The sequence below is a fragment of the Rhinolophus sinicus genome, linkage group LG05 (genome assembly GCF_036562045.2).
Source record: "Rhinolophus sinicus isolate RSC01 linkage group LG05, ASM3656204v1, whole genome shotgun sequence".
Lineage (NCBI taxonomy): Eukaryota > Metazoa > Chordata > Mammalia > Chiroptera > Rhinolophidae > Rhinolophus > Rhinolophus sinicus.
In genome coordinates this window covers 18,477,983-18,503,002 of record NC_133755.1, presented here as the reverse complement: position 1 = coordinate 18,503,002, position 25,020 = coordinate 18,477,983, and the positions used below count along the sequence as shown (strand labels likewise).

The 25,020-nt window shown below is 41.5% G+C and overlaps 1 protein-coding gene and 1 long non-coding RNA gene across 2 annotated transcripts in view; one reads left to right on the top strand and one right to left on the bottom strand.

The window, feature by feature from the left end:
• BABAM2 (BRISC and BRCA1 A complex member 2) overlaps positions 1–25,020 on the bottom strand; it is a 367,400-nt gene that overhangs the window by 79,128 nt on the left and 263,252 nt on the right. The gene's annotated exons all lie outside the window — the stretch shown is intronic.
• Positions 744–24,652, top strand: LOC141571813 (uncharacterized). Its single transcript, XR_012496872.1, has 3 exons — positions 744–919; positions 4,916–5,013; positions 24,454–24,652. It is a non-coding gene; the product is annotated as an uncharacterized LOC141571813 (long non-coding RNA).

The window sequence follows — 25,020 nt, the reverse complement described above, 5'->3', positions numbered from 1 at the left end:
CCAGCGAGCTGGGCTGGGGTTCCAACGAGACGACAGGGCTTCTAGAAGCACTCAGACCACCACTGAAGCAGGCGCCGTGGCAGACCGCTCGTCTCCCTTCACAATCTTCCACACAGCAGCAGCGCGAGCATTCCTCTCGGTTGTGTGTTTTTTTTTTTAATTCTCCAGATCAATTGTATTAACACAACTTAAGAAAAATTTACATTTTTCTTAAAAATCCCACAAGCAGGACATCAACAAATGCAGATGAATTCAAGAAATATAAAACCTAAACAATCAAAAGTAAAATCAGCTTTATTCTGCTGCTCCCACCCCAGCCTGTATTTTTCTGGGCGTTTATGCTGCTTTAGACTATAGAATTCCTTCTTTAACCCCTATACAACCAAACAGTCCTTCAGGGTAGAAACTATGGCTTTCTTTTATTTACGCACCATACACTCCTTTATACAGTAGGTGCCCAGCCACTGCGCTGTGCTCTTCTCAGTCTTGTTCGTACCTCAGGACTCTCCCACCACAACCATCGAACAACTGGGCTCCCTGGATCTTGGACGTGAGGCGCCAACCCTCTGTGTCATGTCTAATCGTGAGTGACTTAGTGGGCTGTGCAGGATAAACCTCAGCGCGTGAAGCACTTCAGATACTAGGAAGGATCGTTTTAAATGAGAATTGGTTTTTAAAGGACTCTTATTGCAGCCTTTACTTAACTCAGTAGTTTCTTAGCTTGTGAAGGTACTGAAGTTGACTTCCAGCGTCACACACTGATAAGTGCTGCTGACTCATGTATAAATACCCTCTTGGTGGGTAAATATTTAACAGCTTGCTGCTACAGCCTGAATGCTGCCCTGATCATGCTGAATAAACAAAGTTAAGAGCCATGAAATAAAAGAGCTATTATGCTTTTAAAGGACGCAAGATGGAGGTAAGGCCTTGTGTTTCTAATTATTTAATATTCATGAATCAAAAAATATGGGGCTGAGCATGTACAACAGAAAACTCACCCTGTGCAGATTCCAGGACTCACTCAGCTCGCCCCGGGAATGCAGGGCTGGCTGGACAGAGGCAGGACCTGACTGACCCACTAAGCAACTGAGTTGGGGCTGGGGAGAGGGAGGAGGAGATGAAAGGGACTACTTGCTGTTGACTCTTCTGATCTCTAGAGCGGTGCAGTGAGAAAGCAGGCGTAAAAGGTGAGGACAAATAAATTGGTGTGGCAGAGGCTCAGGCTGCACTTGGGAGGAGAGAGAGAGGTAAAAAGGGCTGTCTTGAGAAAGTACTTTCTATTTCTTTTATGGACTAAAATGAAACAGGAAATTAGCTGATAATTCTTAGACCTGAAACTGCAGGTATAAATTAGAAAGATATAGCCGGAGTTTGAGAAGCCTTTCCAACAATGGAGTTAAACAGCTCAAAAGGTTACCAGAAAAGCATGTCCAGGTCTGTCTCGTAGGCTCTAAAAGTGAAATGGAAGAACTGCCTATGTTAAGTGTATTAATACTACTGTTTTCTGTGCAAATACAGTTCACACACTCTTTGTGAACATTGCTCTGTCTGCAAATATTCAGTGTCTCTAATATTGAAGACTTGCCTTGGCTACCGCACTATAACAGAAAGGAAGTATTCTTGAGCATTTTGATGTGAAAAAAAAATGCAGGGAGTCAGCCTGCCTGAAAGCGTGACCTGGGACAATGGCGTGATGATTTGGGCCCATTAAGGAACAGCAACTCCCTCTTCCCTCTGCGGGGTTCTACCTTACTGGACAAATAAAATGAGCGAAGCATCATTTGGTACTGGAGAAAATCAGAAAGGCCAGTGATTCCCAATTATAGTTCATACTTCTGCCAAGTTTGTTCTTTGGTTCTATTCCACTTTCTCAGGGCAGTAAGGATAACACTATTTTCAAAAAGATCCATCTCTCTCTACGATTAAAGGGTTAGAGTAACAACTGGAGTTACACTAATATTAAAATAACACCAAGCACTCCAAGAGAGATTATTCTATTAGGTTGGTGCAAAAGTAATTGCGGTTTAAAAGGCTAAAAATAATTGCAAACAACCGCAATTACATTTGCAGCAACCTAATACAATGCCTCTTGTTTCAGTGTTCTATGTTCAAGGGTTATGTCGAGGGGCTGCCAGAGACGCTTGGGCCAGACTTAGTGGCCTGCTTGGCCTTTGAATCAGGTTCTGGGGGAGAGGAAGTTGACCTGGTTGCCTCCTCCACAGTATGATTCAGGGGAATGTTGGAGGTTAAAGCATGGAAATGGGGCACTTCCAGGCTGGTAGTTAGACACAAGCTGCCACTAGCTCTCAAGCTAAGAGATACCCTACGGAAGGTCAGCCTTCAATTCAATTCAGCAAACACTAACTCTCTGCCTAATTCTGTTCAAGGTCTTGAGTTTTCCATTCTGAATATGTGACTAAGGCACCATTTCAAGGTAGAGGAATGCCAGGGACCTCAAGAATCTGGGGCACTTTATAATGCCAGAGTATGTTTTCTGGTGGCCAGCCAGGAGAGCCATTACAATAAAACAAAAGTCACTGTTATTTATTGAGTATCCACTTTTGCCAGGCACTCTACTAGGCATTTCATTATCTCTAAACCTCACAACCACCCTGCCAAGGAGACTTAATTGGCCCAATTTACAGATGAAAAAACTGAGGTTCAAAGAGTCTAAGTATCTTATCCAAGATTACCCAGCCAATAAGTTGCAAAGATGGGCTTTAATCCCGGTCTTTCCGGTTCCAAAGCCTCTGTCCTTTTCCATTAGAAATTCTTTCATAGAAAGATGGCGTGAAGTTTTAAAAACTCTAATCCGCCTATAAACTGAAACTGTGGTATAAGTGGCTGAAATTATCCTCAAAAAAGCTTTTATCTATAAAATTCATCACCTTATCATCTCACTTTTTCTTAAGATGTCAGAGGTTTTTTAAAAAGTCACACATAGGTTCTGAAAACCCAGAAGTATATAAATACTACATTAAGGAGAGGCTTTTTTTAAAAACTGGATTTTCTTTCTCCTAGTAAAGCATTTTCTAGAGCTATTGTTAGTCTTCATCTCATCTTATAGATTCCACTTTGAGCCATCTAAAGAGTCTCTGATCTTTCAGTTAAACAAAATCAGGGTATAATTCAAAATGGAAAAAAATCTCAATGAATCGAACAGAAGAAAATAAAAGTTCTGAATGATAGGTTTAAGTTCACAAGTAAGAGAAAACTTGGGGAGTCAAACTGGATGAAAGGTTCACTGAAGCAACGACGTAGGCCTGGTCATATTACATGTGTGACTGATCTAATATTTCCACTAAACATACTTCCCAGCATAAACCAGGTTTTTATTTAGCGTGGTCTACTACCAGGCCTGCTTTACAGTAGAGTACTGTATTCCATTTCTTGTTTGCCATTTTTAGAGAGACACATAAATATGGAAATGTTCTAAGACAACGATAATATGGTTAAACACTCGGAAAATGTTCCTCTGGAGCAAAGTCTAAAGAAGTTGAAATTGCTAAGTTAAATTACTTAGAAGGTTAAGGAATTATTCAGTAGAGTAATTTTAAAATGTGAATGCATACTGTATTGGTAATTTAAATCAGCTGTTCTTTGCTTAGGCACAGTACACATGAAGATAGTTCAAAAGGCAATAGGAGGCATTTAGCTGGTAAAAAGAATTCTCCACAGAAAGAGTAGTGAATAACAATAGCTCTCATACAGTGAGGTGCTATACGAGGTGCTTTTCCTACTACATATTACCATCTCTTTTGCATACCAGCCTATGAGCGGGATTATCCTATCTGACAGATGAGAAGGCTGGGACTTAGAGAAACTTCGGAACCTCTCTAAAGTCACATAGGTGGTAAGTGGCAGAGAGGCATCTAAATCCAGGTCTCTCTGACCTAAATCTACCCCACTCTCAGGTCTTCGGTCATTATCACTTTTGTGACTTCTGAATCCTTATTTGCAGACCGGACGTCTGGTTCCATACGTGTCAGTTTCATCGGGCTCTTTCTGGCTTAGGTGTTTCAGGTGGACACCTGGGCTGACGACAGAGCCCCTGAGGCTGTTTCCAGGAACATTTATTAAATGTATTTAGGTACCTGAACTGAAGTGATTAGGGCCTTTCTGATTCTAGGCAAATGAATCCCTGGAAACCTGGAAGAACTCTGAGGGCCAGAGGACCTGATGAATAATTCCCAGTAGATAGGAAGAGGATGGAAGGCAAGGACACTTTAACATTGAAAGAAATACAAATGATAGGAATGTTGTCATTGAAAACAGTATGTCTAATAACACAAACACTAAGTTTTAATTAAAAAATGTGTTTAAGTTTGTTAACATCTCAAAAAAGCCTTTAAGGGACAGTAACCTTAACAGATGTCCACCATCAGGATTTGTTAGCATGTAAAAAGCATGTAAAGTAAGCCCCAAGACAAGGGACTTAGCAGATGTTCTATTAAGATCTGGTGTGAACTATTTATAAAGATGCCCGGAACAAGCTAAGGGAGAGAAAAGCTGTTTTCCTCTTGTTGCGTTTTGATCCCTGGCCTAGTACTTGCAGTTGATTCCATCACAATTCAAGAAGTGGAACTATTTTCAAATACCAGTCAACAGGAATGAGTGAATTTACTATGAGTTTGTTATAAATTTACAACTTTGAGGCGCTAATGAATGGCTTTACTGCTCTGCTGTTAATAGGCAGAGGTTACTCTTCCGATGAATTACTTATAAAACATATTTACTGAAAAAAATCAATACATATATATATCAAGTCATCACATTCCACACTTTAAATATCTTACAATTTTATTGGTCAATTATACTTCAAGAAAAGCTGGGGAAAAAAATCAATGCATACAATAGTTACCCGAGACTAATTCCACAACTATTTTCCTAATTCCCTCCTTCTCATTGCACATAGATTTTAATGATGGTTAAATGAAGACACAGAGAATTAGAAAAAACATCCCTCTACCTGACCAGGACAGAGAACGGTATCCACCTGACTCCTCCTTACTGGTACTGTGTTTCTAAGACCTACCCGGACAATCAGCTCTAATGCATCTTTTGGAGCAAAACATAATATAAGACCCGGGATTTATTGTATTATATCAATTATATTACATTAGGTTATATTAATTATATTGTATTATATTAATAGCGTTATATTATATTATATTATATTATACTATATTATATTATATTATATTATACTATATTATGTTATATTATATTATACTGGGTCTTATTATAAAATAAGACCGGGTCTTATATTAATTTTTGCTCCAAAAGACGCATTAGAGCTGATTATCCGGCTAGATGTTATTTTCGGGGAAACATGGTATTTGTTCACGGCACGGACACATAAACAGCATTAGGCAACTTCACGCACAGATGACCAGTCTCTGCTCAAAGAACTACCTATGCTGTAGGGAGCTGGAGCCTGGCCTGCACACACAGGAAAGATACCAGAAGAAGAGATCAGTCAGGGTGCTGGCACACGGCACTTCCGGTCCACTTCCTTCCCTGGTTTTCTATTACAGAGCAGCTTGACGAAGCAAGCAGGCAGCGAGTGTTGATGCAGTCAGTGTAAAGATGAGAAGACGGAGGCTTGAGGGGGATGACTTCCCCAAGGTCTTAAAGCTGGAAACAGTAAAACTGGGATTTTAATCTTTTCTCTGCACTAGTATTTTTCAAGATTACCTAAGAACAATCTGGGGAGCCTGTTAAAAACTCAGGTACCCAGACCTCACCCCAGGGAAGCGGATTTATTAGGTTCAGCAGGCCTGAGCCGGGACCTGGGAATCTGCATTTTAACAGGACCCAGCGTGGGTGCAGGGTCCTCACACCAAGGCTCCGTATGTCACTCTGTGGATGTGTACCAGGGGCTGGGAAAGGGGAAAGGTGTGGCAAAAGCAAATCTACTCCCATCCTCAAGGCTATTTGAAAGGGGCTGTCGACCACAGGAAGGCAAAGAAAACATAGACATGCTCTTAAGGAGTTTCAGGCCGAATGGGGCATTTGTGGAAATAACCAGAAAAATTTGTGGAAATTACTGCTAAGTGTAAGCAGGGGCAAAAGAAGTACAGTTACATGCAGGTAACCAGAAGGCAAAGCAAAGTATGAATAGTCCAATGCAGACGGGCTGGAAGTGAGCAGGACATAGATACTTCTTCATAAGGCAGGGCACCAGAGCAAAGGCTAGGAACTCTGGACAGCGAACCGCGGGCCCTGGACCACAACGAGCAGCTTCTGCCCAGTGATAAGAGTGTGTTTCATACTTCAGGCTGCCCAGGATATCTACTGGTAAGAGGCATCTGCCTGGAGAGGGAATAAGGAGATATGGGGAAGGTCCTAATGCAAGCCAGTGGTACACTGCACAGGAACGAAAATCTGAGGTTAAAAAAGTTCTGTTTGTCATAGAGTGAGCGATATCCTGGAGATTTACCAAAAAAAAGGCTGAGGTTCGAGATGGCATCTCAGCCAGTTTCATCGCTTAACGCATCTCTTTTACACTGATAACTTCCAAATTTATACTCTAGCTCAGACCTTTCTTTAACTTGGGACTCGTACAGCCAACTGCCTACACAACACCTCCACTTGGATGTCTAAAATGCACCTCAAACTCAACCTGCTCATGAGCAAAACCTACTGCTCCCCAACTCATCCCATTTCAGTCCATGGCAGGTCCAACCTATAGGCTTCTCAGACCCAAAACCTCAGTCATCCTGACTCCTCTCTCCCACGCCCCACATTCAATTAGCTGGGTCCACGCTACCCTAACTTCTCATTTGGATTCCTGCCTCCGTGGATAAATCGGGGCTGCTCCCGCCTCAGAGCGCTGGCCCTGTTCTCCTGCTGTTCCCTCTGCCCAGAACTCTCTTCCCAGCCGTCTGTGGGGCTTGCTTCCTCAGCTGCTGCAGCTCTTACTCAAATCTCACCATCTCAGCAAGGTTTCCTCAACAACCTATTTAAAATAACCTATTTCCATCTTCGGTGTCCCCTCTTCTTGTTTTACTTTTATTATGGCATGTATCTCCACAAGACATTCTACATACTGTGTTTGTTTATTTGTGTCCCCCCCATTACCCTTCACTAGAATATAAACTCCTCCAGGAGGGGGATCTTTGTCTGTTGTATTCACTGCGGTAACACCAGAAACAAGAAGAATCCCAAGTTCATAGTAGGAACTCACTAAATATTTGTGGTATTAAAGTCGAATGAATATAGGGAAAAATATGGGAGACAAATTTCCAGAATGGACATTCAAATTCCGTACCGTACACATCTTTTTTGAAATAGTCACGGTGAAAAGGAAGGTTTTAAGGGTCTAGGACAGAGGTGGGCAAACTTTTCCAGTGAAGAGCCAGGTAGTAAGTATTGTGGCTTTGCAGCCAGAAGGTCTCTGTCACAGCCACTCAACTCTGATGCCGCTGCACAAAAAGAGCCATGGGCAATATGAAAACAAATGAGCACACAATCACATTTTATTTATGGACACCAAATTGTGACCTTCACATAACTTTTACAAGTCACAAAATACTATTCTTTAAATGTTTTTCTCACTGTTTAAAAATGTGAAAAGCATTCTTAGCTTGTGGGCCATACAAAGCAGACTGCAGGCCAGGTTTGGCTACTGCCCTGTAGTTTGCTGACTCTTGATCTGGGTTTATAGGATCATTTGACAGTTCTACAGATGCTAAAGTAAGGGGGAAATATCTGGGAGGAAACAGACAAAAAGACCTAGATTAGTTAACAAAAATTAAAAGCAGGCCCTTGGGTCAAACCTCTCAGAAACTACAGAGGGAGCCCAAAAATATATATACACATTTTAAGAAAGGAAAAAACTGTATTAAAATTACGCTGATGGTAACCACTCTGAGCACCTCTTGTAATTGCAGAAGTCAAATGTGACTTGTATTCATCTTTTGTGATCCCTATATACTGAGTATCACAATTTCAATAGTTTTTTCCTTTCTTAAAATGTGTATACATTTTTTTTGCACCCTCTGTATATTCGACCAGCAGCTAAGCCACAAGCATTAGCCTCTTTCAGGTAAGGGTGAGGTGAACATTAAGCAACTCGTGGATTGTGGGAGTTTTCATAATGATACTGGTTGGAACTGTGCAAGAAAGAGCTATTTATATGATGTCGAATGAAGCTTGAGGCATATTCTGGTGCTTTTTACTTCTATGCTAGGTGAAGAGCTGCCTACAAAATCCTCCTCCCACCCCAAATACTAGCTGTTAGTTGGTGACTGATCCTCAGAAATATTAAGATGAATCATATATGCTCTTTTCACAGTGCAAAAGAGATAATTTTAAAACTCAGAAAATGTCACTTTGGGTAGTCACAAACCACACAATAGAAAAGCTGCCCAGCCTGAAAATTGTAAATAAATAAAATCCTGTTCCTGCAATGGAAACATTTTCCCTCATTTAGATTCCAATACTTGTTTTAGGACTTGCCTCCAAGGTTGGCTGGTGTTAAAACGTGTTCCTGTTCCATCCCATAATCTGCTGATGGAAGGCAGCCTTTGTTCTCCACCCCTCTTCCCTGGGGCCCTTAGCTGGTTAACCCTGCTCTTCTCGGGAACCCAGGGCACTCAGCCTTGACTTTCTCAAGCTGCTGCTCGAGGCACCCACAGGCAGCTGTGGCCTGCCTGCCTATGGTGCTCAGCTGAGGTGCTCAGCTTACACTGGCCTGAAAGGCGCCAGCTGACAGTGGGCTCAGTCTTCACCCAGGCACTGAGAAAGAAATCCTGTGTTTCTTCCTTCTTCCTGCTTGAAGAAACAGGTATTTTTGTCTTTGATCCCTAAGCTCTGTTTTCTTTCTTGTTACTAAATAGTTCACTCCCTATCTCCCCCGGCCCCTCCCTAGCCATTTTTTTTTTTGCAACTTCATCATTTTTCCACATTGCACCGTTTGGCACAGGAGAAGGAGGGAACCACATCAAATAAAGGAATGCAACCACAAAAGCTGCCTTGAGAAGCAAAGCCCCAAGACTTTTTTTTTTTTTTGTCAATTTACCGTTTTTAGACTTGTTCTCCCATAATCAAATCCTCCCTATCGTGTTAACAATGTGGTGGTGTGTCAATACATTGGAATTCTGCTTCAATCAGCAACCCAGAGCTTAATAGGAAAATGAAGCAACAAAATGCTGGTCTGTGAACCCTGGGCTCGGCCTGTACTTAGGATGGGGCTGGTGGCTTCTTGATGGTTCGTAGGCCAAACCTTCAGCTTTGTGAGAACTCGGGACTGTCAGCAGAGGCCTACAGCTGTCTAGAGCATTGTTTAGGGGTGCTTCTGCCACTGCGAGAGGGACAATCCCTCCAAGTACCACGGACTGAAGCACAAAGCACCCCAAATTTTAGTAAGCCAAAGAAAGTGCAGATTGAAGTCGCTCGCAGAAATTTGAAAGACGCATTCGGCTTACGGGCAGCAATTCCGAGGTTTGGCTCTGTGACACTCGAGATGTCTGCAGCTATCACAAAAGGGCTGTGTAAAGTTGAAGCGGGTTTTTAAAAAAATTAAAAACATGTGTCCGACATAAAAACCAAACAGGGACAACAAGAAGGTGCCACAATTCCAAATGTTGGGAAGTCACTACTCCATGTCCTCAGGATATATGTGCTATAGTTACTGTGTAACAACAGCTGGCTAATACTCATCCCAGAATGAAAACACCAGTGAGAGGGTGAGCACTTCTGATGTAGTGATTTTATCTTTTGTGACTAACTTGGTCGGTATTTTTGCTGTTGTTTGGGTTCTTCCACACGGAGTAGTCAAATGGCATCATCAACATCACCACTAGCCGATATGAGCCGTCAGTACACAAAAGCCACCAAGCAGTGATTCCTCCACCTTCCTCCACCCTGGAAGACTCAAATAATGCGACACCACACGTGTCCCAAGATTCTCCTGGGGAGAAGGGAAGGAGGAGGAGGAGAAATCTCTCTTTCCCACGGCTGTTCTAGGATGTTAGAATCTCAGGGTGGAGAAATGTGTGATTTGGGGGAAAAGCAAACAAAGCAAAACAAAACAAAAAACCACCCCAAACCCTATTGCTGCTTCTGATACGGACTAATAGATTTTCCACTGCCCCCGACCCAGCATCAGAATCACTACGTCAAACATACAGAAGGAGGAGTCTTTTCTCCTGAGACGTTAAAGCCCTTCTCAATTAATAGGTGAAATTGCTGCCAATTTCGGCAACATGCAGCCTGGCCCCAGCGCTACCTTTAAAGCCAAATCACCCATGTTGTGGCAGTTGCCCAGCGACCTGCCTGCCCCCTTTCCAGCTCCTCCTCCCTGCCACAGCCCGTGGCTGCCCAACAGGCCGAGTATGACAGGACACAAGGGAAGCGGGGACGGCAGGCAGGGGCTCGCTGAGGAGCACCCCCATTCCTCCACATTCTGCTGCTGCCACAGAGGTGCCTGGCCCTGGTGCCAGCCACTGCCCCAGGAAATGTCCACAAATGTGAGCAGAGGATGTCCGCCTCTGACTGAAGCAGGACACAGACTCCGGATGGGAAGGGGGGGCGCTGCTCCCCCCCACCCCACCGCCACCCCCGGCAGTGTGCTCCAAAGCCACCTGGAAGCAGGAGGAGCCTGTTCTGAAGCACACGGGGGACAGGGAGTTGAGAAAAAGATGACGAAAAAGGACATCTGGGAATCTGAAGAGGTGAGGGATTATCGCGGGGGCTATAAGCATTATCCGAATTTTAAGAAAAATAACATGTATTTGGTAGATTCCTGTCATTTAAAAAACACTTTATCTTACTAAATAAATTGTTTACTTACTAATGAGGAAAGTGGGAGTTCACTTCTGTTAAAATCCATCTGTGCAGAATGGGGAGCCTGTTTCTGATATCATATTTACCTGTATCTTTTACTTAAACAAAACAACAAAAAAAGTCCAACGGTTTAAATACTATTTTTATCAAATTCTCTAAAACAGATGATTCAAAACAGCCAGGCAGTAAACAAGGGCCTTCTCTACCACCACCCCCCGCCCCCACCCAGGGGAAGCTGCAGGGCACCCTGAGGAGCAGCAGGAGGCCCAGGAAGAGGGTAAAGGTAGCTCAGCGAAATCTAGGGAATTTGATAATCCAGAAGGCACATGCATGGCTTTCTTTAACCCAGTGGCACAGACGCAACAGAAGAAGAAAGGTTTAGTTAGGAAGGGAATGGGTTCTGGTAAATGAAACGAGGGCAATGCCGATGTAATTGGCCAAATATAACTGAGGTTGGCCTAATAACTCTCTTGGTTGCTTCAGAATATTTATTTTCTTAAGCTTTCAAAACCAAAACACTCAAAATTTACTAAGAGCATGCAAACATAACTTATTTAACAAGTTACATGGCTGCTGAATCCTGACTCTGCAGCGTGTACATGTATGAATTATTGCAGCAGTGGCATCAATGGACGTGACGTGACTTCACCCAGACTCACACAGAAGAACGTGTTGAGTGGTCCTGGCATTCTCCCCAAGTAACAATCCCATAGCCGTCTACGTGGATATTTACAGTCTTCTAGGAGAAAGGCAGGCAGGGTCCACGACTTCTGGGCCACCCGGCAAACCCCGAGCATCAAAGTATGCAGGGCTCAGTGGTCCCCCAGACCTTCCAGCCACTCAGGAGGGGCCCCAGGTTCATATCAGCACCTCTCTTTCCCAATCAGACCAAGACTGCCTCTCCATGTGGGCTGCAACGAACTCGGAAAAACTCCCTTTTCTGCGAGCTTTCTCATTTCGCTAGGAACTAACTTGGGATCAGGGTCACTCCAGAACAAGGGGAGCCCTGAACCTCACTTACATCACACCCTCAAACTATTAGGCTGCAGCCATGCTCATCCCTTGAGCAGCAGCCATACCAACTGTCCCCTCCACTCAGCACTCGGATCAGGCACATTCTGAGAGATGGGAGCCTCCTCAGAAGGGTGAGGACTGAAGCCAAACGCTAGAGAGAGTAAAGGGTAAGTTCATACGGGTAGGACCAAACCACAAATGTAAACAACAAATTTCAAACAACTGAGCTATCTGTCGATGGAGGAACTGAATACATTCGAGTGAAAGCTCCCAGTGGAGGACCGTGCAGCCACTGGACAGAATGAGAGTGACCCACAGGCCCTGACTTAGAAAAATGGCCATGATATATTGTTAAAGGAAAAAAGCAAGTTGCAGAATGGTATGTAATACATCTTACCATTTTCATGGCTAGATTAAAGCAACAAAACCCAAACTGAGAGAACAGGGGCAACATTGTGAAAATACTGAATCTACAAACTTTTCATTTCCCAGTCAATCCTATTTCCCCTTGGCCTGTTCACTGAGCTAAAGACTTAAGACTCTGTCCCGAGGAAGAGAGTGGGACCACCCAGGTCAGAGAAGCCCCCAGCATAAGGAAGAAGGCTATAGCACTGATGAGCACATTCCCCAGACAAGAATAGAAAGAAACAGGCAGAAAGGGGAGCGATTCAGTGTCTGCCTGGGTGTCTCATAGACCTTCCTGGGGCCTCAGTAGGGGGAGTAAGTGAGATAGACAGATAGACAGACAGACAGACAGACAGACAGACAGACATGCAGTGGTGGTGAAACGATAGAAGTTCTAGATCAGCTGAATGAAATCCAAATGGAGAGGGGTTTTAATTCCACTTCCCACTTGGAGATGATATCATCTTGTAGAGAAAGGGGGAGTGACAGTAGGACAAAATATTTCACCTTGTATATTTTGTTCTTTGGTGGTATTGGAATTGGTATTTATTGGTGGTTGTAATTGGTACATATTACCTTTGTAGGTGAGAGACAGGCAGACCAAGGTACATAAATAAGTGAATGCAAAGACTAGAAGGTATTGAACTTGGCGAGTGAAGGTGTAACAGGAAGGGCAGCCACCAAATGAACGAAGTACCTGAGTGAAGAGCAGAATTTCATAGTTTGGTTTGGTTCTGGGGCTGGGAATCTAAAATTCCCAAGGACGTGGGAACTCTGTATTATGATCTGAATTCTACTACTACCGGGTGCCAAAAATATGTATACACATGACTTGTATTCATCTTTTGTTATCAGTACATATTGAGTATTACAATTTTAATACAGTTTTTTCCTTTCTGAAAATGTGTATATACTTTTTTGGCACCCTCTGTACTTAGCAGAACAGTAATAACAGCTAACATACATTGAGCACTTTTCATGAGCCAGGCATTATACTGAAAGCTTTTAGTTATTAGCTTTATTTAATCCTTACAAAAGCCCCGTAAGGTTGACATATTTTACAGATCAACAGTAAGCCTTGGCAGGTTAAGTAACTGATTCACTTAACTCATTCAGTAAATGATGGACACTGGATTGAACCTGGACTCAATTCCTGAAGCCACACATGTCACCTCTGCTCCACACCCTGCCTCCCACCACAGACCACCTGGCTGTGGGGGCTTCAGCAGTCACTTAGCTTTCCCGGTGTTCAGTTTTCTTCTATGCACAATGAGGATGGGACCAAGGAACGCTCCAATCTCTTTTAGTTCTATCATTCTATTCTGGTCTAATGCAGTAGTGTAGCTAGGCAGGTAGCTACGGTGTTTCCCCGGAAATAAGACCTAGCCGGACCGTCAGATCTAAGGCGTCTTTTGGAGCAAGAATTACTATAAGACCCGGTATTATATTATATTATGTTAGATAAGGCCCAGTCTTATAGTAAAACAAGACTGGGTCTTATATTAATTTTTGCTGCAAAAGACACATTAGAGCTGATTATTCGGCTAGGTCTTATTTTTGGGGAAACACGGTATTTGGATTCAGAAAGCTAAGAGTGTATCTTCCTAAAGAACGCTTTATAAGAACTCCTGTTATGACTGAAAGATCCAATTTTAATGTACAAACTTTCCTGGCCCCAAAATTAAGAAGCAGTGACTAGCTGGTGAAATCATGGGAAAAGGGAGGGTACTAACAGGAACCCTGAGCCATGACTGTCCAATATGATTTTTCTCACCAGCCCTGGGTGCAGACGTCCCTGCAGCCAGCAGCACCAGTTTCACTTTCCAACAGGGGCACGTGGACAATAAACCCTCCATGTTCACTTGGCTCCGCAGCACTTTGCCCGGACCTTTAAGCTCTGTCCTTGACGCTGTTACTCCTACGTAGTCTTCTCAGCCCTCACTCTTGCTTATAAGCCTATTCCTTTTAACTAAACATGAAACCATCTCTCACTGCAGTTTCCTTGCTTGTAATCCTCTGCCTGACATTTTCTCTGATCAAATAAAAGCTCCTCGCATAAGCCTTGAACAAGGGTAATAAGCCTTTGTGATAGGAAGAATAATGGTTTCCCAAAGATGTCCGAGCCCTCATCTCCAGAACCTGTGAATATGTGACAAAGAGACTTTGCAGATGTGATAAAGGTTAAGGACCTTGACATATTATCCTGGATTATCTGGGTGGGCCCAATCTAATCACATGAGAATAGAAGAGAAAAACAGAAGAGTAGGTAAGAGAGATGTGACAACAGAAGCAGCCAAGGGGCGTGGATCTCTCAGGCCTATGACTGCAAAGAACTGGATTCTTCCAACAACCCAAGGGAGCAAGGGCATAGGTTCTCCACTAGAGCCTCAGAAAGGAACACAGTCCACGCACACCTTGAGTTTAGCCCAGTGAGACCTGTACTGGACTTATGAACTGTAAGATAATAAATTCGTGTTGTTTTAAGCTGCTAAACGGGTGGTGATTTGTTACAGCAGCAATAGAAATCTAATACAGCATTCAAAGTACAACTGTTTCTTAAAGGAAACATGATGAAATGAGTTATCCTTTTCGCAACAAAATAATGACAGTAATGGTGTATATCCCACTGAATAAAACAGAATCAGTTAAGTCCTTTCTGATATAAATAAACGGATAAATAAAAAACAAGGAAGCACTTCTTTACAGTAGAAATCCAACTAATAAATGTAGAAGGAAATATGAAGCTAGAAAATCATCAATGGATGTTAAAACTAGTGGGTAAAAATGATGAGGCTATTTAGTCTCAACACATCTCAACACAAATGTATTATTAATTACAGAGAAGATTAGTAACAGAGCCAAGAAATCCTGTGGACATCAGTCACCTGAACTAAGTGACCCAAGTTAACGCCACCAATCCTGGGACAGACGGACATCATGAGCTGCTTGGTCTGATGTGTTCAGGACACACTTCATGTCTGGGCACTGCTGCCACCAACTCATAACATGCATCTAAATACGAGGGAGCATCAAATGAACCCAAATCGATAAACAAAATAACTGGCCTGTATTCCTCAAAACTGTCAGGGTCAAGGAAGATAAAAAAAGGCTGAGAAACTATTCCAGATGAAAATAATAATAATAATAACAACAACAACAACAACAACAATAATAACAATAATGAGACATGATGACTAAAGGCAATGTGTGACCCTGGAACAGCGTAAAAAATAGCTGAAAGGGTATTAGTGGAAGAATTGGCAACATTAGAATACGACTGTGGAGTAGACAGCAAATAGCACTGCGCCAACGGTACGTTTCCTGACTTGGTAACTGCACTGCGGCTTTGTAAATAAGAGCATGTCCATGTACTTAGGAAATACAGCCTGGAACATTCAGGGTCAAGCGCATTGCGTCCCCAACTTACTCTCAAATGGATGGGTTAAAAGCTCATCATAATATATAAATATAAATATACAGAATGATAAGGCAAATGGGACAAATGTAAACAACTGGTGAAACTGGGTGAAAGACAGTCCTCTTTCTAGTCTTGTGACTTTTTCTCTTAAGTTTAAATATCAACATAAAAAATATCATCCCCCCAAACCCCATAAATTGTCCTTTCAGTTCTTATGCTTATATTAGATCCATTGTTATATGACACACAAAAAGAATGTTGGGGAAAGAAAATGTGAGTTCAATGAGTTTAACTTTCTCTAATGTAATTAATATATAACCGGCTACGTGATTTTTCAATTGATGTTGTTAATATAGTATATAATACCTTGAAGGTAGGCAAGCAGTAAGTACCTGTGGACTGAACATCAAGTAATTTATTTTTAGAAGGAAAGTCGGCATCTCAAATAAAAGCACAGAAATACATAACATGATATGAAATAAGAACTTTTAAAAAAATGAGCTTAAAGTATGAATGGACTAGAAAAATGAAGTGGTTAAGAACCCTTGCTCTGGAATCAGACAGACCATGAGGATTTGAAATCCAATTTGGCCACGTAGTGTATTGACCTTGGGGCAAGTTGTTCAAAACTTCCCTAAGCCTCAGTGTGCTCATCTGTGAAATGGGGATAATAAAGCACATAGGGCTACTACTGCAAAAAGTGAATTAAAGAATCACATAAGGTATTTAATGTGTACTTCACATATAGTTTTAAATGTCATTCATTATTATCATTGAGTTCTAATACTTGAGTACCTGTTTCATTGTTCCTTTTATAATAAAGAAAATCAACATTCAAATCAGAGTAAAAAATTAATTCATTTAGTAGGTATCTACTGTCAAATGCTTGAAAAATCACACTTTTAATGAACTCACAAAAACAATTCGCCCTAGAGGAAAGTGTAGTTAAAGGGTTCTTTTGAAACTTCCTAAGTCACTAGTCTAACTCACCTCTCCTCACCCCCACCCCAACTCCACAACTTTATAGACATGTTTCTTCAAATAGAGAATTGCTTAAGCCTGTTAGGCTTTTGGCTTTCCCTACTGTAGGTCCACTTTTTATTTTCTGAAATCCAGGATGGCCCCCTGGGTCTCGCTGGTCAAATTTGAACTGTTTCCTTAACCTTCTAAATTCCATCTATCCAGCTTCCTTCATGCTCACTCTCCAAGTGATCCCTTTACTGCAGTTCAACTGAGTACTGAAAATGCTCTTACTGAACACACAATGATTGACCTCCACATACCACCTCTGAATATAAATCATTTCTCATATATAACATGCCTTCTGGCCATTGTTTCTGCTCAACTATATCCATTGTCTTTTCCAAAACCCTTAAATGAGTGCCAATTCATAAAGCCTTTCTTTTCCTTTCATTTTAATCACATTTTTTATTTTTCAGGAATACGTTTATTTTTTGGCCTTGTGAGAGAATTGTACATTAAGCAAGTGACTTGCTATTAATCTGTTTAAAATAGAGAAGGACACTTGAAAAGCAATGATGATATTTCAACTGCTGAGCATGAATGCTTATCTGAAGCCTTTCTTGACCACTATAAAATGTATCACCCCACTCTTCATTCATTCCACAAACATTAACAGACATGGTAGAGAACACGACAAATACAATTCTTGCTCTCGTAGAATTTAAATTCTAATGCGAGACAATGCAATAATAAAATGACACCAAAGTAACTGAAGAGGACAGAAAGCACTACAAAGGGAATAAAATATCATCATGTGGAAGAGCGTGCCCGTGTACGTGGGAAGGGGGTATGGTAGGAGGCCATGTTAGAGCAACGAGGGAAAGCCTCTCTCCAGAAATAAATGTAAACAGACCAAATGATAAAGTGGAGCCAAACAAGTAAATATCTGGGGGAAAAGTCTTTCTGGTAGAGGGAACAGCAAGTGCAAAAGCTAAAAGATGGCAATGAGCCCTGAGTAGCTGAAGTACAGAAAGAGACCAATATGGCCAAAGAGAAGGGCACCAGAGCAGGGGGGAGGAGAAGGTTAAATGGGGGCTGGATAATGAAGGTGATGGTAAGGTGTCTGAATTTTATTCCATGTCCATGAGACTTTCATAGTGCTGCTTTCTTACGGCAGGTAGTTCATGGGTTTCTATAAGCTCTTCACATAATAAGTGCTTAATAAATGTCTGTTAGGGGCATAAATTAGAAAAGCAGCTAGGAGGGAAATGGAGCCATGATCTAATATCTTGGATGATGGTTTCTGTCACCAATAAGTACATGTGCTCCATCAACCTTAACTTGAGGTCAACAGGTCTGTTATACTGCATGAAAACAGAGTTGTCATGGCAACTCTAATTAGATGGTTCTCTTTCCAAAGAGGATGAACCAAATACTGCACTTACAAGCTGGTTTGGTTCTCTAGAATACCCGAAAGGACAGCAATCCTCTACAAGTTGGAACATCTAGCACAGGGAGTATCCCACTTACCAATAAAGTGGGTTCCCAAAGCAGTTGGCTTGTTTGTGAGTTTAGGAAATGGATTTTCCTTTAGAAATAATGTTGTCACACAGGTTAGACTTTGAGGGCAATCCACCAAAGCTTTTAAAAATACATAAAGTGGCAGACATACTGTAAATTTGCATTGAGAAAATAATGAAAATGAATTCTTTTGAAATGTAGCAATTAAACAAAAACTAAGTTGGTACTTTTAATTTACCTTGATGCTGTAATTTGAGGAAAAGAAGGTATAATTAGAAGAAAATGAGGAGAGAAGTGGAAAAATTTAGTGGAGATTCTATTAAGGAATTCTGGGCACCATCAAGGCTTTCAGAGGTTAATATCACTAATTTTTTTATTATTATGACTTTCGATTCAGGTGTCTCTCAGATAGCTTAGTCACGATCATAATCATTTCTGGCTCATAAGTAGGAGAGTACACCATGAGGAGGGGCTGTCCTCACGTTGCTGACCTGTGTTGAGGTTCTCCAAGGAAATAGAAGAGATTAAGGAGAAAGATGGCTCAAAATATATTTAGGGGAGCTATGAGTAACTGAAAAATACAATGAGGGAGAAAGAGGGAATTCCTATGAGAGGAGGCAAGAGTGGAGGGGTAGAAACTGGTTCACCTAGGACAGCATGATGGTTACCAAAATCAGGGAGGTGAGGAAGAGGAAAAGGGGACAGGAAGAAAGAGAGGACAGGTACAAAGGGAACAAATGAGAAGTTAAGAACCAAAGACTGACTTGTCTTGGACGGATGAAAGAGAAGAAAGTTGTCATTCATTTATTCAAACATATGGGATATTTTAAAATTAAATGGCACATTCTTCTAAGATTGAGTCTGTACTTCATGTAACTCTTGTCTCATCCCAAATGCCCAGCACAATGCTTAGAATGTAAACACATTTAATAAATTATTGTAAAATATGTGAATCCTGCAACAGCTAACACTTATTAAATGCCTATTACATATTAAGCAGTTTATATTAATAAATATTACCTCACTTAATCCTTATAACATGAGATAGTATTAGCTCCATTTTACAGATGAGGAAACTGAGGCTTAGACAAGCTAAGTACTTTGCTTAAGGTTACACATAAGTAGAAAATGACGAAGGCCATGTTCCAATAAAGTCTGATTCTAAAGTGCATGCTCTTTTAACCTGTCTGCTCTGTACCTGCTTCAATAAATATTAGAACAATGCTAAGAAAGAAAAGAACTTCAAAGGCCAGACTTTCAACAAGTATGTGATCAGTTCCTCTTGACATATATCAATGTAGAATTAACAATAACATGAATTCATATCCCAAGCTGCTTTCTATGGAATCTTCCTCGTCTTTAAACTATAGTTTACCACTGGCAATATGAAGCCTGCAACGAGCACTTGGGGAAGGCAGCGGTTACAGGATAGATTTCATTTGCCAAAGTATATAAGCATATCAATAGATGCAGAAAAGAATTTGACAAACTCCAACAACCATTCATGATAAAAACTCCCAGTAAATAGTCATAAAGGAAAATTTCCTCAACTTGGTAAAGAGCATCTACAAAAATCCTCCAGCCAACAGCATACTTAATGGTAAAAGACTGAATGCTTCCCCACCTAGAATCAGGAAGAGGGTAAGAATGTGTGCTTGTACCACCCGTATTCAACATAGTATCAGAAGTCCTAGGTGATGCTATAAGGCAAGAAAAGAAAAGGCATATAGATCAGAAAGGGAAAAATAAAACTATCCTTATTTGGAGATGACATGATTGTCTACGTAGAAAATCCCAAAGAATCTATAAAAAGCTCATAGATCTAATACATGAATTCAGCAAGGTTGTAGGATACAAGATCACCACACAAAAATTAATCACGCTACTATATAATAGTAATGAATATGGAAACCAAGATTAAAAGCACAATACCATTAACTATTGTTCTCTAAAAATACATACATACATACATACATACCTAAGTGTAATGCTTCTACGAAAAGCTAGTACAAAAGAGTCCTTTTGTGCTGCTGTAACAGCTCTGGATCGTGGTTGCGGTGGTGGTTACATGAAACTACATAGGAAAAAGTTGCATAGAGCTACACCCATGTGCCTATATGCACACAATGAAAGCAGGTTAACAAGATGAAGAAGAGAGGATAGATGAAGTATGAGAAAAATGGCAAATATGGAGGATGACCATGATACTGTGGTTCTCTGGTTTGGTGTATGCTTGAAAACTCTTTCTGTTTTGTCTTTTTGAAAACGTCCTTAAAAAAATTATTTTTAAGTCCCAACCTAACTCAACATAAAGACAACACTTGCTCTCTTGAAGTTCCCAAAACCAACCTGACTACTCTCTTTTTTGGTGACTAATAGGAAATTCAGATGACATTAGAATGAAATTCTGTGGTACCCTCTGAAGGTTTTGGCTGTTGTTTGCTCAAGGAATACAAACTCATTTTATTACAATCCAAGGAAAGTATTATGGTAAACTTTGAGAACCATACCATATAGACTGCATTCTGAAAACAGATTTAAAATATTTTAATTGTCATTACCACTGTCCTTCATTTACATAATGTATTAAGGGGTAACACTGAGATGAAATCACTTTATATCTCTGTTCCAAAATCTCTGAGTGTTCTGCTTAAATGTTTAAAATGTTTTGTTTAGAAGAAATATAGTCATTTCAAGAAATCTGCTCTGAGGAAGTAACTTTTTGTATCTATCCTTTTGGAGATTCACTTCTAAGGGACTGGCCAAAAGTATTTAATGACTAAGCTTTGCTATGATACTTCAGTTTCATGGAACACCTAATCCTGGAGCTTCTATCGGCACTATTAGGAGGAGGGAGGCTTGCTTGCTGTTGCTTTTCCTTTCTCTTGCATTTTATAACTCTCTCTAAGGGGAAAAACAGAAAATAGTTCTGTTTTCATTGAAAAAAAAAGTCACTGGAGCACATGCTTTTGGCATTTTTCTCTTTTCTTAAGCTATGAAGGTGAAATACTCTCTTTTGCTGTCACCTTTGCCACCTGACAAACTCCAAGGCCTTCTTTAATACCTAGATCTGCCACTATCATACCTTGGTGAAACCCTACTCCCTAGCGTTTTAGGAAGTTACTAGTACTCTCTTCTATTCTTCTAATGTACTTTGTTCATAACTCAAATATAGCACTTGCTATGGTGTAGCATGATTTTCTATCTCATATGGGGCTCTCCCTCCCTAGACTGTGAGCAGTTCAAGGGTAGAAACACATCTTTCTTATTTATCTTCGTGGCTATAGGACCTGGCTCCATCCCAGGCATGCAATAGGTACTGAATATCTTGTAAATTAATAAAAGACAAGAAATGAGCGGAGGAGAACCGGAGAAGGGAGGCTCTCCTCTACCCCACTCTCCCTGCAAGCTTTTTTCAAGGGGCTAAAGTGTTAAAGAGATGGAAGGACATTGTGGGAAGCCACAGAGCCAGAGGCCATGCATAAACCCAGGGATGTCTACATTTAAGGACAGAAGTGCAAGAAAAGAAGGAGAGCTCTTTTAGACACCATGGAAATGGGGCCACTGGGTTAACAGAACAGTGAAAGCGGCATGAATCAGGTACTTAATTATACCTAGACTTCTGCTTTCTTTTACATTTCTTGCTACATCAATTACTTTAAAATACAGATATCTAGCCTTCAAATTTAAGGTTAGCAATAATTTTATTTCTAAAAAGGAAAATCATACTAGAATCTCCATCCCAGGTAAACTATGTGTATAACCCTAGGGTTGGATCATGCAGCATGATCAAAAAAGAAAAAAAAATCACTACCTCCTAAAGGCAGGAAGCCCTAACTGCAGGCCAACTGTCTAAGAAACAACCAACAGCCCTCAGTGCTGGTCCTGAGGAATAAAGAACCGTCTGTGGCTGGACAGGAATCTAACACATGGCTGCTCAGTGAATGTACACTGAATGAATGAATGAGGAATGTGACAACCATAACAACACAATTCCAGCACATACATCATCTTAGACTAACCTGGAAGGCCTTCCCTCCCCTCTCTCAGTCGGCAACGCTTGTAATTCAGTGTCTAGAAACTTAAAACTTTTTACCGTTTCTTATCAAGGTAACCCTTTTCCCCGGGGCCACACCTTTTACGGGGAATCTGAAGATCGGGCTAAAGTCCAAAGTTTCTATTATTAGCGAAGTCCCCACCCCCAATTTGTGGGATGCCAACCCTAGCAGATTGCTAATAGGTAATCACACCCTTCTCCACCCAGTGCAGCTCCTACAGAAAACAAGGTTGCCTCCGAGATAAAGTCATTGTCACCCCAACTCCACCTCCACTCTGAGGAAGGAACAGGAGACAGAGATGCTGACTGCTTGCTGTGGACACACGCTGCCTGGGTGCCCACACTTAGTCAGGAAAGGATCACTGAGCTGTGGAAATGGGGTGTGACAGCAACTATGACCAATTCAGCTGGCAGGGACTCTCAAAATGTTTTATTACAAGTAACTTATTAGGGACCCACAGACCTAATTTAGCCTCATTGGACATTTCAGGAAATCCGGACCCAGACATATTAAAAGACTTGCCTGAGAATGCAGAGTTATGAGCACCGGCCCCAGGCTCCTAGTCTCCTGGTGGAGAAAAGGCACCAAAGGGCTCAGAAGAAAGAGGAGTGAAACATACGATAGGTTTACTGGGAACTGACGTAACCAGATACACTTTGTTAGAAGTTGACGCCCCATCACCCTACTTGTCAGCACCAGAGCCCCTGCTCACCTGGGTAGGTTTGCCAAATCCTAGAGGATAAAATTGTCAGGACATAACCACTTAGAAACTTACAAAATGGTCTGAAGAATAGGAGAAAAGGGTGAGCGTGCAAGCAGGTGTGCAACAGGGGGAGAAAACTAAAATTGTAGGAAAAGTACCATAAAAGAAGAATTTGTCTAGAAGGCGGTGCCTCCGGTGCCCTTTTGGCCACAGGAAAGATGGAGCGAGCAGCGTCCCACCAGGCTGGGTGCTGATTCTAAGTCGTGTGAATTGCCATTGGAAAGGAGGCATTTGTGCTAACTCAAAAGCTTTTTAAAGGTCTCAAAACCACTGTTCTACGGTACTTATAAACTAAGCTCAACAATATGCGTTTTTAAAAATTGCAACAGACCCAGCTAGGAAAAATGTTCCTTAAACATAAATGGCCTGCAACAGACACCGCACCTTGATCTGGGCGTCCTGTGTCGTGTCCCACCTGGGGACTGTTCTGATCGCAGCCAGGCTGTTCCGGAGCAGCAGTAATTCTAGAGAGCAGTCCCGAGTCTCTTCCTATCACAGCTCAGTGAAATCTGTGCAGGTGAGCAATCCCATTCTTGCAGGTGTGTACACACACACACACACACACACACAGCCTTTAACACACATTCCCTACTACCACTTACAATTCTTGACAAGATTGAAAAATGTATTCTCTCTGTGTGTTCCATTTGTGAAGCAAAGAAACAAAACAAATGAAAACGGTAACAGCAGAAACCAGGGACCTAAATCACTGAGGAGAAGCCTAACAGCAACGAGCAGTGAACGAGACATGTATTATGGGAAAGAAAGTAAAATAAGATCTGATTAACAGTCAGCCTATACCACCAAACTTAAACTCTCCTGCAAGTGTCCAGAAATCACCATCACAATGTTCACAACAATCTTTATCTACTTGTACAGTATCCTCTAATTTAACGTTATTTTTTCCCCCTCAAGTACCAGTATTCCAAAAGGTTGTGTATACAAATCAAGTTCGACATTTGTTGAATACCTCCCATGACAGAGTACTGGACTAATGCTATCTTCTGCTCAAGTTTGTTGCTTTAAACATTTGTTGTTGTTGCTTTATTTGATTTCTAGTAGGGGAGCAATTTCATTTGCTCCCCTTAAGTATTGAGATAGCTCATCCTTAAGTATTCAGGGGAGATAATAAGTGGTGAAGCCACTCGTCTATCCTGGGAAGACTGGCTTCAATCCTCACTCTGCCACTTAGAAGGCTAGTATCAGTACCTAACTCACAGGGAGACTGAAGCGCGAATGAATTAATGCATGGACATCACTGAACACTGTGCTTGGCACGCAGCAAGCACTCAAGGAACGTCAGATGCTATTCCTCTCCTTTTTCCCCTCATAGTAGTACTAGCAGTAGTGCAGGAAGTTGTTATAATAGTAGTAAACTGAGACAAAATCGCACAGGGTTTGTAGTTAGGTATGTCTGTAGACAAATCCTAGCACTGCTACTTAATCAGGGCTGCTTTAGGCACATGAGGAATCCTTATGCAAATTATAAAAAGACAGGCGTCCTCTCCTCTCTTCCAAAGATGGGTGACAAAGAGATGCCCCTTCCTCTGGATTGAGGAACCCGTCAAAGGGCACTGGTGTAGCAAGAAGAGCAGCTGAGCAAGTGGAGCCCTGATGGAATCTCAGGCCCCACTCCAAGTCCTCGATCAATATCATCATCGTCATCATCATCATCATCACTGTCATCATTGTCATTGTGTGTCATCAGCAGCAGCATCACCGTCCAGAACCCAGAAGAGTGGCTGGTACACAGTGGGTGCTCAATAAATATTGGAAAATGAATGCATTTGCTCATTGCAGAGTCTTTCACCTGGAAACCCCTCCAGTCCTCAAAATTTTATCTTTCCTTCCATGTCTGTCCTACATGAAAGCTTTCCTGAGTCCTAATTTATTTTTTCATGGAATAATCTGAACAAACTGCCCAATTTGAAAAACAATGTGAGCAATATAATTTTTACAATTTTGAAAGGTGAAGTGTTGGTAAAAATATTTACTCCTCTTGAAGTGTACACCTGAAGCTGAATAATAATGAATGTCAACTATAATTTTATATATATATACACATATATACACACACACACACATAT